This window comes from Lynx canadensis, chromosome A1 (genome assembly GCF_007474595.2).
Source record: "Lynx canadensis isolate LIC74 chromosome A1, mLynCan4.pri.v2, whole genome shotgun sequence".
NCBI lineage: Eukaryota > Metazoa > Chordata > Mammalia > Carnivora > Felidae > Lynx > Lynx canadensis.
In genome coordinates this window covers 153,843,382-153,861,477 of record NC_044303.2, presented here as the reverse complement: position 1 = coordinate 153,861,477, position 18,096 = coordinate 153,843,382, and the positions used below count along the sequence as shown (strand labels likewise).

The following is an 18,096-nucleotide window of genomic DNA, read 5'->3' as shown; positions in this document are numbered from 1 at the left end:
TATTTATACTTTCATATTGAAAACTATGTTTTTAGTTTCTCAGGATTCTTTATTTTTTTTTTTTTCAACGTTTATTTATTTTTGGGACAGAGAGAGACAGAGCATGAACAGGGGAGGGGCAGAGAGAGAGGGAGACACAGAATTGGAAACAGGCTCCAGGCTCTGAGCCATCAGCCCAGAGCCCGATGCGGGGCTCGAACTCCCGGACCGCGAGATCGTGACCTGGCTGAAGTCGGACGCTTAACCGACTGCGCCACCCAGGCGCCCCAGGATTCTTTATTTTTTTAAGTTTATTTATTTTGAGAGAGAGAGAGAGAGACAGAGCATGAGCAGGCAAAGGGTGGAGAGGGAAACAGAGAGAGAATCTGAAGCAGGGTCCACAGTCAGCACAGAGCTTGATGTGGGGCTCAAACTCATAAATCGTGAGATCATAACCTGAGCCAAAAAGAGCTGGATGCTTAACCAACTAAGTCACCCAGGCACCCCTGGTTTCTCAGGATTCTTAGTGTCTGATGGTTCTTTTATTATAATATCTTCTTGAATTTCTCTGATAAACTTATTAGGGCATTTTTTTTTTAAAGAATTCTTTGTTCTCTGAATTATTTGTATTTCCTTATGCCAAGTTTTCTATTGATGCATTTCTTTTTATTTGTCAGGTTTTCTTTTTTTTTCTTCATTGTTTTATTTTTATTTTTTAAAGTTTATTCATTTATTTTTGAGAGAGAGAGAGAGAGAGAGAGCGTGCGTGAGCATGAGTTAGGGAGGGACAGAGAGGGGGAGGGACAGACAGAGAGGGAGAGAGAATCCAAATCTGAAGCAGGTTCCGCACTGTCAGCACAGAGCCCCATGCGGGGCTTGAACCCACAAACCGTGAGATCATGACCTGAGCCAAAGTCAGATGCTTAACCGACTGAGCCACCCAGGCACCACTCTTTTTTTTTTTTAATGTTTTTCTTTTTTTATTTTTGAGAGAAAGCAAGCATGCAAGCAGGGGAGGGGCAGGGGGGGGTGGGGGAGAAACAGGATCCAAAGCGGGCTCCATGCTGACAGCACAGAGCCTGAGGCAGATCAGGGCCCGAGCCAAAGTAGGCCGCATAACTGACTGAGCCACCCAGGCACCCCTTATTTTCCAGGTTTTTTCCAAATGTCTAGGGATCTTGGTTGCGTTTTTATATTCAAAAAGAGGCATCAGAAAGGCTTCAGTTTATAATACATAAACTTCTTGGTTAAGTTCCAGGATGATTTTATTTTAGGGCATCAGCAACACACTGTGATACTAGGCTGCCATAGTTTCCCCAGACAGTATTTTCAGTGCCTCTAGATGAAAACCTTATTTGTGTTTTTGTTTTGGATTGGGGCAAAAGCCCTGATCATCAAATGTTTTGAACTAGGGGGCTGGAAGGAGGGAAAGGGGAAACATGGTCCACTGTGGCTCCATATTCACTGTAGGACCTTTAATTTATCTGGATGTCTTAGTTCCACTTCTCACTATTACCCTTTCTTACATCTCTCAGTTTTTGAGAACAGGTGTTATCTAGGTACTGCAAATAGGAAGCCTTCCCCATTTTCCTAGGAAGCTGGCGAAAAGTACAAATCCCTGGACCCTACCTAGGGATCCTGATTCAGCACCTCTGGGATGGGCCTAGATATCTGCTTTTTGTTGTTGTTGTTGTTGTTGTTGTTGTTGTTGTTGTTGTCTAATACTTTCCCTGGCTCATGTACACAACCAGTTTGAGGCACCATGAAGAAGTTAGTAGTGACATAGAGAAGAGGTAACTTTACAAGATAAAGCAGATGTGGGAGACTCATGACAGATGACTGGGTGAGTAAGGGGAGAAGGAAGAGGAAAGAACTAAAAACAACTACCAGGTTTCAAGCCTGAGTGACTCCAAAAGTGATAGTGAAATTAGCATAAATAAGAAAGTGATAAGGAGTACTTCCTTCTGGATTTCTTCTCCCAGATACTGTATTAAATGCCACCTTAGAATATTACCAGAGTGCTCCTTTTGTAGAAAAATTACTAGTAAGAATGGTGTTAGATTACAGTAAAATGATGAATAAATAGATGTGTAAATACATTCTCAGGCTGGAGAACTAGTATTGGTATGCACAAGCTCAACAATCTATCTACTTTTCACAATTTATGAAGGTATTAAAAAACATTCATAGAGCATTCCAAAACTGAATGTGAGTAATCTACTGATACAGAATTCCTGGTTACTTTTCAACCAAGTGTCTTAATTTCTCAAATGTAAAAGAGCAAAATTCAAATATACAGTACCCCTTATGCTTAATATATCTGAACACAAGTGCAAAAAAAACAAAACACAAACTCTCACAATAGTATCTACAGCTCTTCATAAGGCTTATATTTTTACTAAAATATTGCTGTTCACACACTTCAATTTCTATTAATAGTAAAGCCTGATGACTCATTTTGTACATTTAGAGTCTAATGAGGATTTTTGGATCTGCAATACCTGTGACGACCATTTATAGCTCTTTCACATTAAAATACATATTTTGGGCAGAAATACTTCTGTGAAAATATTGATTTTTTTCTTTTTTAAAATTAAGGTATTCATATAAAGTATTTAAGGTATTTAAGTATACATAGGATATAAGGTGTATATATATATATATATATATATATATATATATATATATAAAGTAATTTTAGTGCTTTTAGTGCACAGTTCTGTAAATTTTTACCAACGCACAACGCACAATCCTATAACCACAAACAAATACAAAGTAATTTCATCAATCCTCAAACTCCCCCATACTTACTCGAAGTCAGAACCTAACTTCCCTCAAATCTCTGACAATGACTAATCTCTTTTCTCTCCTTTTATTTTTGCCTCTTCCAGATTGCTATGTAAATGTTATCAGGGAGTATGTAGCCTTTTGAATTTGGCTTCTTTCATTTAGCATAACACCTGTAAGATTCAAACATTTTCTTGCATGTATCATGAGTTTGTCCATTGTCATTGCTCATAATATTCTATTGTATGGATGTACCACAGTTAATTTATCCAAGTAATGACATTTAACCATTTACCAATAACTTTATTTTGCAAAAGAGGATGGTTTAATGACTATGAAATGATGCATTGATCAAGAAGGGAAACATTAAATAAATTCCCTTTTTGCCTTGAATTCTTTAGTATTTGACTATATGTTAGATATGGCTATTTCAAAAAATATATTTTTTAGATAACTGAAAAAGTAGATACCTATTCTAGTTGTGGGTATACATTTAAAGCAAGTGTTTATTATAATTTGAAAGGTTTTCTTTACCTAGAATGGGAATGATGACACATACTACTGTTATTGCTGATAACACCAGATAATGTTTTGCTTAAACTTCTGAAGTAAAATGCTACATGAAGGCCCTATTCAGCCCAGATCTCTGAAATGGCTCATTTCCCATTGCAACTCTGTTAATCTTTTAGCCCATGGAGGCAACAGGTGGGTTAGCAAATAGCCAATAGAAGGACAACTGTTGTCCTTCAGGATCAGTGCCAGTGGAAAAAAGTGACCTGAAATACAGATCTCAGGCCTGACATGATGAAAATCTAATGCCACAGCTGTTGTCTCTCACAACTGTCACTCATCATGTTTTTTTAATGTTTTTTAATTGAAGTATAATTGACATACAACATTACATTAATTTCAGGTGTATAGCATAATGATTCAATATTTGTATATATTGTAAAACGATCACTGCAATAAGTCTAGTTACCATCCATCACCATAGTTACATAAGTTTTCTTTTCTTATGATGAGAACATTCTAGATCTATTCAGCAACTTTTAAATATGTAATACATTACTGACTATAGTCATCATGTTGTATATTACATCCCCATGACTTATTTATAATTGGAAGTTGGTACCTCATGATCCCCTTACCCATTTCGCTCATACTCTTCCCCTCTTCCCTCTGACAACCACCAATCTGTTATCTATATCTATGAATTTCAGGGTGGGGTTTTTTTTGCTTTGTTTTGTTTTGTTTTTGCTTTTTTATGTTCACATATAAGTGAAATCACATGGTATTGGTCTTTCTCTGTTTGACTAATTTCACGTAGCATGGATACACTCAAGGTCCATCCATGTTGTCACAAACAGTAAAATTTCATTATTTTTTAATGGCTGGGTACTACCCACTGTATATATGTGTACCACATCTACCTTATCCATTCACCCAATGACAGACACTTAGGTTGTTTCTATATCTTGGCTATTGTTAAATAAGGCTGCAATGAACATAGGGGTGCATATATTTTATTGAATTTGTGCTTTTGTTTTCTTTGGTAAATACCCAGAAGTGGAATTACGTGTGTATTTGAGTATTTATCCAAATATTTATCCAAATGCCTACAAGTAATTCTATTTTTAATAGAGAACAAGTTCTATTTTTAATATTTTGAGGAACTTCCATATTGTATTCCACAGTGGCTGCACCAATTCACATTCCCATCAGCAGTACACAAGGACTCCCTTCTCACTACATCCTAACACTTGTTATTTCTTTTTGATTAATAGCCATTCTGTCAGGTGTAATATGATACCTCATTATGGTTTTGATTTGTATTTTCCTAATGATGAGTAATATTGAACATCTTTTCATGTGCCTGTCAGCCATCTGTATGTCTTCTTTGGAAAAATTTCTACTCAGAACCTCTACCCATTTTGTAACCAGAAGGTTTGTTTTTTGTTACTGAGTTGCAGGAGTTCTCTATATACTTTTGATACTAACTCTATATTGGATACATGATTTGCAAATATGTTTTCTCACATAGTAAACAATCTTTTCATTTTGTTCATAGTTCCCCTCACTGTGCAGACCCTTTTTAATTTGATGTAGTTTCATTTGTTTATTTTTGCTTTTGTTGCTTTTGCCTTTGGAGTCAGGTCCCAAATATCATCACCAAGACCAATGTCAAGGAACTTACCCCTTATGTTTTCTTCTAGAAGTCTCATGATTTCAAGTTTCACATTCAAGTCTTTAATCCATGTTGAGCTAATTTAAGTTAGTGGTCCAGTTTTAACAATACTATTTATTAAAGAAACTGTCTTTTCCCCATGGTACATTCTTGCCTCCTTTGTTATAAATTAATTGCCCATATGTGCATGGGTTTACTTTGGGGCTCTTTATTCTGTTTCATTGATCCATGTGTCTGTTTTTATGCCAATACCATGCTGTTTTGATTACTATAACTTTATAATGTAATTTGAAATCCGGGACTGTGATGTCTCTTTGTTCTTTTTTCTCAAGATTGCTTTGCTATTTGCAGTCTCTTGTATTTCCATACAAATTTTATTCATTTTTTTCAACAAGCAATGAACCATACTTTGCCCACCTGTGTTTTATTGTTTTATTTTTTATTCTTTTTTTATTTTTTTTATTTATTTTTTTTTTCAACGTTTATTTATTTTTGGGACAGAGAGAGAGCATGAACGGGGGAGGGACAGAGAGAGAGGGAGACACAGAATCAGAAGCAGGCTCCAGGCTCTGAGCCATCAGCCCAGAGCCTGATGCGGGGCTCGAACCCACGGACCGCGAGATTGTGACCTGGCTGAAGTCGGATGCTTAACCGACTGCGCCACCCAGGCGCCCCTTTATTCTTTTTTTAATGTTTATTTATTTTTGACAGAGAGGGAGAGAAAGAGCAAGAGCGCTCATGAGAGGGGGAGGGGCACAGAGAAAGGGATACAGAGGATCAGAAGCGGGATCTGCATGGAGCAGAGGGCTCAATGCGGGGCTCGAACTCATAAAACCCTGAGATCATGACCTGAGCCAAAGTGAGACACTTAACCAACTGAACCACCCAAGCACCCTTCCATGCAAATTTTAGAATTTAGGATTTTTTGTTCTAGTTCTGTGAAAAATGTTGGTATTTTGATAGGGATTTCATTTAATCTGCAGATTGCTTTGTGTAATATGGACATTTTAACAATATTAATTCTTCCAATCTGTGAGCATGGAGTATGTTTGCATTTCTTTGTGTCTTCTTTAATTTCTTTCATCAATGTCTTAGTATTCAGTATACAGGCCTTTCGCTTCTTTGGTTAAAATTATTCCTAGGTATTTTATTCCTTTTTAATGCAATTATAAATAAGATTGTTTTTTAATTTCTCTTCCTGATATTTTGTTGTTAGTATATAAAAATTCAACAGGTTTTACATACTGATTTTGTACCCTGAATTTTACTGAATTCATTTATTAGTTTCAACTAGAGTTTTGGTGGACTCTATAAGGTTTTCAATATATAAAACCATGTTCACGAATAATGACAGTTTTACTTTTTCCTTCCCAATTTGGATGTCTTTTATTTCTTCTCCTGCCTAAGGACTTTGGTTAGGACTCCTAGTACTATGTTGAAAAAAAGGGGTGATACCTCACGCCAGTCAGAGTGGCCAAAATGAACAAATCAGGAGACTATAGATGCTGGAGAGGATGTGGAGAAACGGGAACACTCTTGCACTGTTGGTGGGAATGCAAATTGGTGCAGCCACTCCAGAAAACAGTGTGGAGGTTCCTCAGAAAATTAAAAATAGACCTACCCTATGACCCAGCAATAGCACTGCTAGGAATTTACCCAAGGGATACAGGAGTACTGATGCATAGGGGCACTTGGACCCCAATGTTTATAGCAGCACTCTCAACAATAGCCAAATTGTGGAAAGAGCCTAAATGTCCATCAACTGATGAATGGATAAAGAAATTGTGGTTTATATACACAATGGAATACTACGTGGCAATGAGAAAGAACGAAATATGGCCCTTTGTAGCAACGTGGATGGAACTGGAGAGTGTGATGCTAAGTGAAATAAGCCATATAGAGGAAGACAGATACCATATGGTTTCACTCTTATGTGGATCCTGAGAAACTTAACAGAAACCCATGGGGGAGGGTAAGGAAAAAAAAAAAAAGAGGTTAGAGTGGGAGAGAGCCAAAGCATAAGAGACTCTTAAAAACTGAGAACAGGGGCGCCTGGGTGGCGCAGTCGGTTAAGCGTCCGACTTCAGCCAGGTCACGATCTCGCGGTCCGGGAGTTCGAGCCCCACGTCGGGCTCTGGGCTGATGGCTCAGAGCCTGGAGCCTGTTTCCGATTCTGTGTCTCCCTCTCTCTCTGCCCCTCCCCCGTTCATGCTCTGTCTCTCTCTGTCCCAAAAATAAATAAACGTTGAAAAAAAAAATTAAAAAAAAAAAAACAACTGAGAACAAACGGAGGGTTGATGGGGGCTGGGAGGGAGGGGAGGGTGGGTGATGGGTATTGAGGAGGGCACCTTTTGGGATGAGCACTGGGTGTTGTATGGAAACCAATGTGACAATAAATTTCATATATTGAAAAAAAAACTAGTCATTAAAATTCAAAAAGAAAAAATAAATAAATAAAATATTTTTTGAAAACAAAAAAAAAAAGAAAAAAAGGGGTGATAGTAAACATCCTTATCTTGTTCCTAATCTTAAAACAAGAGCTTCCAATTTTTTACTATTAAGCATAGTGTTAGCTGTGGTCTTGTCATATATGGCCTTTACTATGTTGAGGTATGTTCTATCTATACTCACTTTGTTGACAGGGTTGTTGTTGTTGTTGTTGTTTTTATCTAAAAGCATGCTAAACTTTGACAACTACTTTTTCTGCATCTACTGAGATCATTTTATTCCTTCGCTTTTTTTTTAATGCTTATTTGAGAGAGAGTGCATATGCAAGTGGCAGATAGAGGGGGAGAGAGAAAGAATCACAAGCAAGCTCTGTACTATCAGCACACAGCCCAGTACAGGGCTCAATTTCACAGACCCTGAGATCATGACCAAAATCAAGAGTCAGATGCTTGACTGAGCCACCCAGGCGCTCCACATTCCTTCACATTTTTAATGTGGTATATCATAGTGATTAATTTGCAGATTGTGAACCATCCTCGCATCACTGGAATAAATCCCACTTGATCACTGTGAATGCTTCTTTTAATGTATTGTTGAATTCAGTTTGCTTGTATTTTGTTGAGGATTTTTTTCATCTACGTTCACCAGGAATAGTGGTCCATAGTTTTATTTTTTAGGTGTCTTTGACTGGTTTTGGTATGAGAGTAATGCTGACCTCGTAAAATGAGTTCAGAAGCATTCCTTTCTCTTCAAATTTTTGGAAGACTTTGAGAAGGATTGGTATTAAAATCTTTGTTTAGTAGAATTCATGAGTGAAGCTGTCTCATCCCTGAACTCTTGCTAGTCGGGAGGTTTTTGATTACTGATTCAATTTTGTGGCTGTTTCATAATTCTTTTTTTTTTTCTTTTAATGTTTATTTTTGAGAGAGAGAGAGAGAGAGTCTAAGCATGCGCACATGCACATGCATGCACGCGAGTTGGGGAGGGCAGAGAGTGACAGAGACATAGAACCTGAAGCAGGCTCCAGGCTCTGAGCTGGTCAGCACAGAGCCCAACGTGGGGTGTGAACTCACCAGCGCGTGAGATCATGACCTGAGTCAAAGTTGGATGCTTAACCAACTGAGCCACCCAGGGGCCCCTTGTAATTCTTTATTCCTTTCTTCCTTGTGCCTTGATCACTTTATGTAATATGCTCAGACTCCTTTCTTATTATCTTTTATGGGTCTATTATAGGTTTTTGCTGTGTGGTTACCATGAGGCTCACATATAACAGCCTATTTGTACAATCATCTATTTTAAGATGAAAGCAACTTAAGTATGAACACATTTTAAAACCCTGCATTTTTACCCCCCCCCAATTTTATGTATTTGCTGTCACATTTTATATCTTTTTATTTTGTATACCCTTTAACTAATTATTGTAGCTATATTTTTTCTATTTTATTTTAAACTTCATACTAGCTTTATAAGTGATTAATCCACTATCTTTTCCATATATTTACCTTTATCAGTGAGATTTTTACTTTCATATGTTTTCTTGTTGCAAATTAGTGTCCTTTTCTTTTAGCTTAAAGAATTCCCTTCAACATTTCTTGTAAGGCTGGTTTAGTGGTGATGAATTCCTTTAGCTTTTGCTTGTCTGGAAAACCCTTTCTCTCTCCTTCAATTCTGAATGATAACTGTGCTGGGTAAAGTATTCTTGGTTGGAATTTTTTCCTTTCAGCACCTGAATATATCATGCCACTCCCTTTGGGGCCAAAAAGTTTCTGAGAAATCTACTGACAGCTTTGGGGCAGGGGGAGTCTGTTATATGTAACAAGTTGTTTTCTCTTGCTGCTTTTAATCACTCATCATGTTTTAATTTTACAGTTTTGATTTAATCTTTTCTAAATAAAGCACTGTATAAATACAGAATGAGAGAACAAGAGTCTGTAGCAAAGGAGCCAGATTGGTATTAGCACCACCACTCATCCCTTTCACCACCTCCCCAGCCCTTTGGGTTTTGTTTTTTTGTGATGATGGCATCTCTAGGACACTACTTGATGTTCATGAAGGCCAGAGCTTCTGCACCAGCTCAGAAGCTTAAGAGAAATTACAGAGTTTGGATTTCATGGTGACTTCTTAACCTTTCTTATCATGCTAACCAGAATGCTTTTTACCAGACATTTCAAGTTGTAACACACAGTGGAGTTATATCTGAACAAAAACATGAGATTTTTCAATGGTGGGCCCTAAGATTCCCCCAATTTTCTCAGATCTGTAATTTATGGGGCACTTGAGTGGCTCAGTTAGTTGAGCGTCCAACTTCAGCTCAGGTCATGAATCTGCTGTCCATGAGTTCAGGCCCAGCATCGGCCTCTGTGCTGTCAGCTCAGAGCCTGGAGCCTGCTTCAGATTCTGTGTCTCCCTCTTTCTCTGCCCCTCCCCCACTCGCATTCTGTCTCTCTCTTTCTCTCTCAAGAAAATGAATAAACATTAAAAAAAATTAAAATACATTTTCCACCATGGGTTACATTATTTTTCTTAAAAAAAAAAAATGTTTACTTTTGAGAGACAGTGTGAGCAGGGAGGGGCAGAGAGAGAGGGAGAGAGAGAATCCCAAGCAGGCTCCACACTGTCAGCACAGAGCCCGATGTGGGGCTCAGACTCACAAACTATGAGATCCTGACCTGAGCTGAATCAAGAGTAGGATTTTAATGGACTGAGCCACCCAGGTGCCCCACATTCTTTCTCTTATGAAGCCACCTTTTTAAAAATGAACGCTATATTGAATTATAGCTTTACATATAATGAAATGCATCCATTCTAAGTGTACAGTCTTAACAAATATGTATACTTAGTGAGAATTCCATGACTACAAGATACAGAGCACCCTCCCCCCAACCAAAGTCTCCTTAATGCCCTTTTCAGTCAGTTTCCCCTCCACTCCCAACCTCAGGCAGTTGATCTGATTTCTATCATGATAGGTTAGTTCTGCTTTTTCAAGAATATTCTGTAAATAGTATGTATGCTTTTGGGGTCTGGCTTTTTTACTTAGCATAAGCTTTTTGAGGTTCATCAATGTTGTATGTATCTATAACTAGTTCTTTCTTTCCCCTGAGTAGTATTCCATTTTATGGCTATAATGCCATTTGTTTATCCATTTTCATATTGATGGACATTTGGATTGTTTTCACTTAGGGGCTGTAATATACACATACCCATGGCAGCTTTACTCATAAGTTTTTGTGCAGTATTCATTTCTCCTGGGAAAATATCTAAAGGCAAATACCTAGGTTGTACGTTAAGTACATATTTAAGCTTTTAAGAAACTACAAGCTACTTTCTAGAGTGGTTGTATCATTTTGAAAACCCACTAGTAATACAGCTGACCCCTGAACAATGTGGGGGTTAAAGGCACCAACCCCCAGTGCAGTTGAAAATCTGAGTATAGGGGCACCTGGGTGGCTCAGTCGGTTAAGTGGCCGACTTCAGCTCAGGTCATGATTTCGCAGTCCGTGAGTTCGAGCCCCGCATCGGGCTCTGTACTGCCAGCTCAGACCTGTTTCAGATTCTGTGTCTCCCTCTTTCTGACCCTCCCCCGTTCATGCTCTGTCTCTCTCTGTCTCAAAAATAAATAAACCTTAAAAAAAATTTTTTTTAATTAAAAAAAAAAAAAATCTGAGTATAATTTTCACCCTCCCACCACCAAAACTTAACTACTAATAACCTACAGTTGACCAGAAGCCTTACTGATAACATAAACAACTAATACATATTTTTATATGTATTATATACTGTATTCTTATAATAATCTAGAGAAAATAAAATATTAAGAAAATCATAAGGAAAATGCATTTACAGTACTGTATTATATTTGCAAAAAAATCCACATATGTATGGACTCACATAGTTCAAACCCATGTTGTCAAAGGTCATCCATATAATGTATTCATTGCGAATAAGTGTTGCAGAGAAAAGTAAAAAAAAAAAAAAACAAAAAAAACAAAAAACAACCAAAAAAAGGGCAAGTAGATGTTATGGTGCTATTTACAGATGATGGTAAGAAAAGGCTTCCTAGACTATTGTGAGCCAAAACCTGAAGGAAGTAAAGGAGAATGCCATGAAAATATCTGAGAGAACAGCATTCAGAAGGCAGAAATAACAGCACATGCAAAAGGGTATTCCTTGGTGGGTTGGAGGAATATCAAAGGGGCCAAGGGGTTCGCAGTGGGGTGAGAGAGACAGAAAATAGGTAAACAGGTCAGAAAGGCAGGGAGCTCAGTCAGTTCATGGAGGGCTTTGTAGGCCAATGAACTTTGGAATGAATGAAATGAGGAATCACTGGAGGATTCTGAGCACTAAAGGGACACAACTTCTCTTATATACATCTCTTACATAGGATCACTTTGATGTGAAAAATAGACTATAGGATGCAAGCATGAAAGTAGGCAGGCCAATTAGGAGGTCACTGTAATTGCCCAGACCGAAGACTAGACCAGTGTGGTAGCAGTGCAGCTGGAGAAAAGTGGTGCGACTCTGGACGTATGCTCAAGGCAAAGCTGACGATATTCCCAAAGGATTGAAAGTGTCCTGGTGAAAGAAGAGTCAAATCTAATTAGGCCGATCTAATTCCACATCCATTCTTCCTCCAAGTACAGGAAATAATCTGTCTAAAGAAGAAAGGGGGGGGGGGATGCAGTTTGTGTGGTTAAAAACCAGTAAGAAACTAAGTTGAAACTCATGGTCCCTGGCAAAGCCAAACTGCTTTAATCACCCAAATTATCCTCAATCTAAATAGCCCAATGTGTCTGCCTGAAATAAATGTAATTTTATGGAAAAAAAATGTAATATACATATTGTAGTGCCAATTTGTAACACTTTAAAACTCTATATATAGAATCTAATATAAAAATACTTCTCTTGAGGTTTAGAAAATAATAGTAAAGTAAAATGAGAATCACGGCAATCCTATGAAATAGAAGATGAGCAACTATTAATCCTACTATTCCATAGGTAATAAATTTTAACTCTAGATAAATATATGACCCCTTTGGGTCAAATCCAATGCATCAGGGACTACGATCAGTCTGCTGATTCAAAGTCTAGCTCAGATACACTCTATGATCAACTGTTGACTCCTATCCAGGACTGCCAATCTTTTCTGCCTACTTTATTTTTTTATTGTTTAACAAACTTTTTTGTTTGTTTGTTTTTTTGAGAGTGAGAGAGAGCAAGCAAGCACTCGGCTGCATGCAAGCTGGGGAGAGGGGCAGAGGGAGGGAGAGAGAGAATTCCAAGCAGACTCCACACTCAGCACAGAGCCTGATGCAGGGCTCAATCCCATAACCCTAGGATCATGACCCAAGCCAAAACAGAATCAGACGCTCAACCGACTGAGCCATGCAGGTGCCCCTCTGTGTATTTTCATTAAAGACATCAAATTCCAGTACCTCTGATACCCAAGATATATGTACTGAAACACTGATAGATGACTATAAGACATTTTACAAGATGTTCGCAGATTTAGTAAGGTCCACCAAATGATAGGCCAGCAAAACATAACTAACTTACAAGAATCAATTTCTACCCTAAGTATTTTCAAACATCTAATGCTACTATAGATGTGTGAATTTCCTTTTCGTATATTTTTCAATAGCAAAATCTGTTCAACTATATATGTCTATTGCAGGTAGGGTGTTGAAGGGGATGGTTTAGAAATTCACAAAGAAAGAATATTTGCAAACACATTTAAACAAAGCAGGTTTGGAAACTGTAATTTTTAGTTCTTTGATGCTGACTATATGATAATTACATTTCCCCTAAAATAAAAAATAAAAATGGAGAAGAGAGGGCTATAGAATTTAACTCTACCAAAGCATTTGGGTTGTGTGGATTCTTTTATTACACTGTAAATATTTTGCATATGTCTAGAGCAAGCACCAGTAATTAGGCCATAATGGTAACTTGTCACTCATAAACACAACAGTGCATTTGGAAAGATTAAGAACTAGATTGTTCAGTAATTCTGGGAGCCTTGTTTACCAAGCTAAGATGTCTAGCAAGACTCTTGTTTACTTGATATGATGTACTTGTTATTTTATTAAATATTTAAGACTGCATAGTTTAAAATTTTATACAGAAAGCTTTTTACCTAATTTTGAGGAGAATTAAAGAAGAACTATTCCTAAGGTGTAATTTTAATTTCTTTTTTTTTAATTTTTTTAATGTTTATTTATTTATTTTTGACAGAGAGAGAGACAGAGAGACAGAGACAGAGCATGAGTGGGGGAGGGGCAGAGAGCAAGGGAGATACAGAATCCGAAGCTGGCTCTAGGCTCTAAGCTGGCAGCACAGAGCCCAACACAGGACTCGAACTCATGAACCGCGAGATCATGACCTGAGCCAAAATTAAGAGTTGGACACTCAACCACCCAGGCGCCCCAGGAAAATACAGTTTTTAGAACTTACTCATTGTTTATATGGCATGAAAAAGCAATTTACTAAACATAGACAAAATATTTTGGTGAAAATAGATGTAAAAGTAAAGTAGACTACGTCTCAGTGAAACAATCTTCTATTGAATTCAAAATATGGAGGCATTACGTGTAGAATAATTCAGTTTTAGGACCTAGAAAATGGAAGAGAGCTTTTTCTGAGTCAGTTTTAAAAGTGTAAAAACTTCTAGAGAAGTTAGTAACAGCTGAGTAAAATTGTGAGACCCAAATAGGAGTTTCCATGGTTTGCCTAAATCCGCTCAATCTAAACCATTTTAAAAGATACCTATCTTGGGGCGCCTGGGTGGCGCAGTCGGTTAAGCGTCCGACTTCAGCCAGGTCACGATCTCGCGGTCCGTGAGTTCGAGCCCCGCGTCAGGCTCTGGGCTGATGGCTCGGAGCCTGGAGCCTGTTTCCGATTCTGTGTCTCCCTCTCTCTGCCCCTCCCCCGTTCATGCTCTGTCTCTCTCTCTCTGTCCCAAAAATAAATAAATGTTGAAAAAAAAAATTTAAAAAAAAAGATACCTATCTTTAGATATTTCATATAAACCTAACACCTATAGCTTTAGAGTCCTTGCTGTAATAGCTAAGATAATGAAAAATGAAGACTTCTAGGTAAAAATAAAGGGTAAAATTCTTGTACTTGTGTTTGCTTCCTTTCTATAATCTCATCAAAATGACAGAAAAGCAATTTAAAAAGAATAACCTCAAGGGTGCCTGGGTGGCTCAGTCAGATAACCGTCTGACTTTGGCTCAGGTCATGATCTCACAGTTCGCGGGTTCGGGCCCCGCGTCAGGCTCTGTGCTGACAGCTCGGAGCCTGGAGCCTGCTTCGGATTCTGTGTCTCCCTCTCTCTGTCTCTCCCCCACTCATCATTCTCTGTCACTTTCCCTCCCTCTCAAAAATAAATAAACATTAAAAAATTTTTAAAAAGAAAATAAAAAGAATAACCTCATAAGGACAAAGAGGGCAGAAAAGTCAATACAAGAAAGTCTTAGAAACTGAAAAGCAGACATAAGAGTAGTAACTACCTGTTAAAACTTTAGAAAGCAACTGTGGGTAAAAGTAAGAAATTAATTTATGTTTCTGATTACCTAAAGCCTCCAAATTGTTGGCAACAGTTATTTCTGAACTGTGGTACCTGTAAGGCTATCAACAGGAGAATGAGTGGGAAGTGTTTGTAGGGTGCAGTCAGACATCTTCCCCACCACCACCACCCCAGAACTCTTCACCTACTCTGTATAATGGACCTACTGTGCAGGTAGACAGAACATGGCAGGTTTATTCTAGAAAGGATCTTTGAAATAGAGGACACTAGGCAAAAATCGAAGTTAGGGGAGCCATGCTACAAAGAGTGGAACTCAGTGAACTTTAACATATGGTGCTCTCAGAATGGCTGTGTTGTCTTCCTGCACTTGGTTCCTGTAATGCCTGCTTCCAGCCTCTACCTCCAAGGCCTAGGAATGGCAAAGCCACCTGTCGGGAATCTGATCCAAGAAAACGTAAAAATTCTGACATTAGTGTTCCTTCAATGAAAGAGACCACCCAACTCACCAACCAAGGGCAAAGCCCCCTTCAATGTACTATACCTAGAGGTACTCAGAGCTTCCCATAGCTGTCCAATCTCCCCACTCTTAGAAAACCAAAGGTCATTCTGAGGAAAGCCTCTAAGTGCGAGACAAAGATGGAAAGGAGCAGACAGAAGCAACACTGAAGAGATTAATGGAGGGGAGGGAAGAAAATAGAAACCCTATCTTTCATATCTATTACAAACAGACGAGAGAGTATAACTGTATCCACAGCATTAGAACCACATGATTACCTATCATCTGTCTAAAAAGAGTAACAAAAAAAGAGCTTCTAAAAGTTCAAATTGTGAGAGCAGAAACTTTTCGAAACAAATAATAAAAGGCTGAAAGATACTTAAGGAAATCTCTCTGAAAGCAGAGCAAGAAGACAATGAGAGGATCACAAGAGAGAAGATTCAGAAATCAGAGAACTAGAGGAACAGTCCAGGAAGCCCACTATCCAAGTAATTGAAGAAAGGGAGTTAAGAGGAAATGGATAGAAGAAAATAATCAAATAAGTAAATCAAGAACACTTTGCATTGAAAGATATGAGTTTGCACATTAAAAGGGACTACCAAGTGCCCAGGGCAAAGATTTCTAAACCAGTGTTTGGGGGGTGGGGGGGAGAAGGGTAATTTCAGGCCATATTTCTGGATAATATATTTATAGTGCTGCTTCTTGATTTTGCAGAAATGGGCATTATCTATTGACTTCCTAACAAGGTAGATGTGGATTCAGTATTGCTTTGCCATTACCCCTTCATATCTATCCCTCTTCTCATCCTCACATCTACCACATATAATTATATAGCAATTTTGGTTAAATCAATATTCATTGTTTACATTATTATGACAATATAAAAGCTAGTCACAGCTGAGCCATGTAGCATTTGATAATTTTTCTTTCCTGCATAACCTTTTATTTTCCTTAATCTTCGTTTCTTTACTGGCAAAAGTGGGAAGTTCATGGTTGGACCGATTTCTGATAGAGTCAAACGTTATCATTAAAAATAATCCCCTCCTCTGATCTGCTCTGCTGGCTTCAGAGTTGCCTTCATTCTAAGGCAAGTACTCCCAGAAAGCAGGCTGTAAGCAGCTCCAAACTGACATATCAGCAGTTTAGAAACCTCAGCAGGTAAAGAATCTTTTTCTCAACAGCTCCAGTAAGAGAACCAATGTCTTGCTCAAGAGGATGTTGCTACTCTTTTTGCTCTCCTGACTCACCACTTTACCTAGGGGTGGAGTCAAGTTTTATTTGATTGTCATGACTGAGAATGGCAAAGAGGTTCCGCAAACAAAGAGGCTGAGAAAAACTGTAATGCATTTTATATTTGCATCTGTACTGTCACACAGTTCAAACTCAAAAAGTCCTAGAATTTTACAGGCTAGAAAGGACAAGAATAAGTGATGCCTCTGGGTTGAGGAAACATTATATAAACCAAGTTTTCAAGTTGAAAATTGTCTAAGGGATAATAGCATTATGATTTTAGAGTTAATTCAGGGATTTTATACTGATACTCAAAAAGCAGAAATTAATATATTAATCAAAAGTAACACAAAATGAACTTATGGCATCTTTAAAATCACAAACATGTTTTTATATAGTTCAGCTGATCTTTTAAATGTTGGATTTAATATTATTTTTGATGAGTATTGTGACCTATGCAACCTGTTAAGTGAGGTAATGATTGACTATACAAAATTTAGTATTTAGGATACTTTACTGCTGTTTGAGACTTTAGCCATACAGTTTTGATTTTCTAAGGGGGCGAGGCTGTCTTCATTTCCCCCTCTTTTTTTTTTGGTTTTATATATATATATATATATATATATATATATATATATATATATTTGTATATATATATATATATATTTACCAAACTAAAAGTCCTTAGCTGTATGTCAAATATTTTGCATTATAATAAGGATCAAAAGGGGCGCCTGGGTGGCGCAGTCGGTTAAGCGTCCAACTTCAGCCAGGTCACGATCTCACGGTCGGTGAGTTCGAGCCCCGCGTCAGGCTCTGGGCTGATGGCTCAGAGCCTGGAGCCTGCTTCCGATTCTGTGTCTCCCTCTCTCTCTGCCCCTCCCCCGTTCATGCTCTGTCTCTCTCTGTCCCAAAAATAAATAAACGTTGAAAAAAAAAATTAAAAAAAAAATAATAAGGATCAAAAGTTTTTCTTGGAAAAAAAATACCAGCAGGATTTCAAAAGTAATGAACACGTGCTCACTTCAGCAGCACATATACTAAAACTGGAACAATTTAGAGAAGATTAGCGTGGCCCCTATGCAAGGCTGACATGCAAATTCATGAAGTGTTCTATGTATAAATATATACAAATAAAACAAACAGCTTCATAGTTCAGAGATGCTCTTAGTAGTGCTCTCTACTGATCTTTAGTGTTACCATATTTATATTTCCTTTAGAATTCTTTTATTAATCACTCTGCAGTGTGGCTACATTTATATCTAAGCTTACAAGTAAAAATGTTCATTCTGTATTTCTTTATCAGGGTTAGGACTATGATGACCACTTTTAGTTTATGACAATACAACCCTACCGTTTGCAAATAGTGATAATGACAATAGCTAACATTAAGTTTCACAAAACCCCTACAAGTTAGACACTATTATTATTCCCAGTATACTGAGG

General features: G+C 37.9%; 1 non-coding gene across 1 annotated transcript; it reads left to right on the top strand.

The window, feature by feature from the left end:
* The first annotated feature begins 17,666 nt into the window (after nt 1–17,666).
* On the top strand, nt 17,667–17,773 carry LOC115526340. The gene has a single exon (XR_003972591.1). It is a non-coding gene; the product is annotated as a U6 spliceosomal RNA (small nuclear RNA).
* The last annotated feature ends 323 nt before the right edge of the window (nt 17,774–18,096 follow it).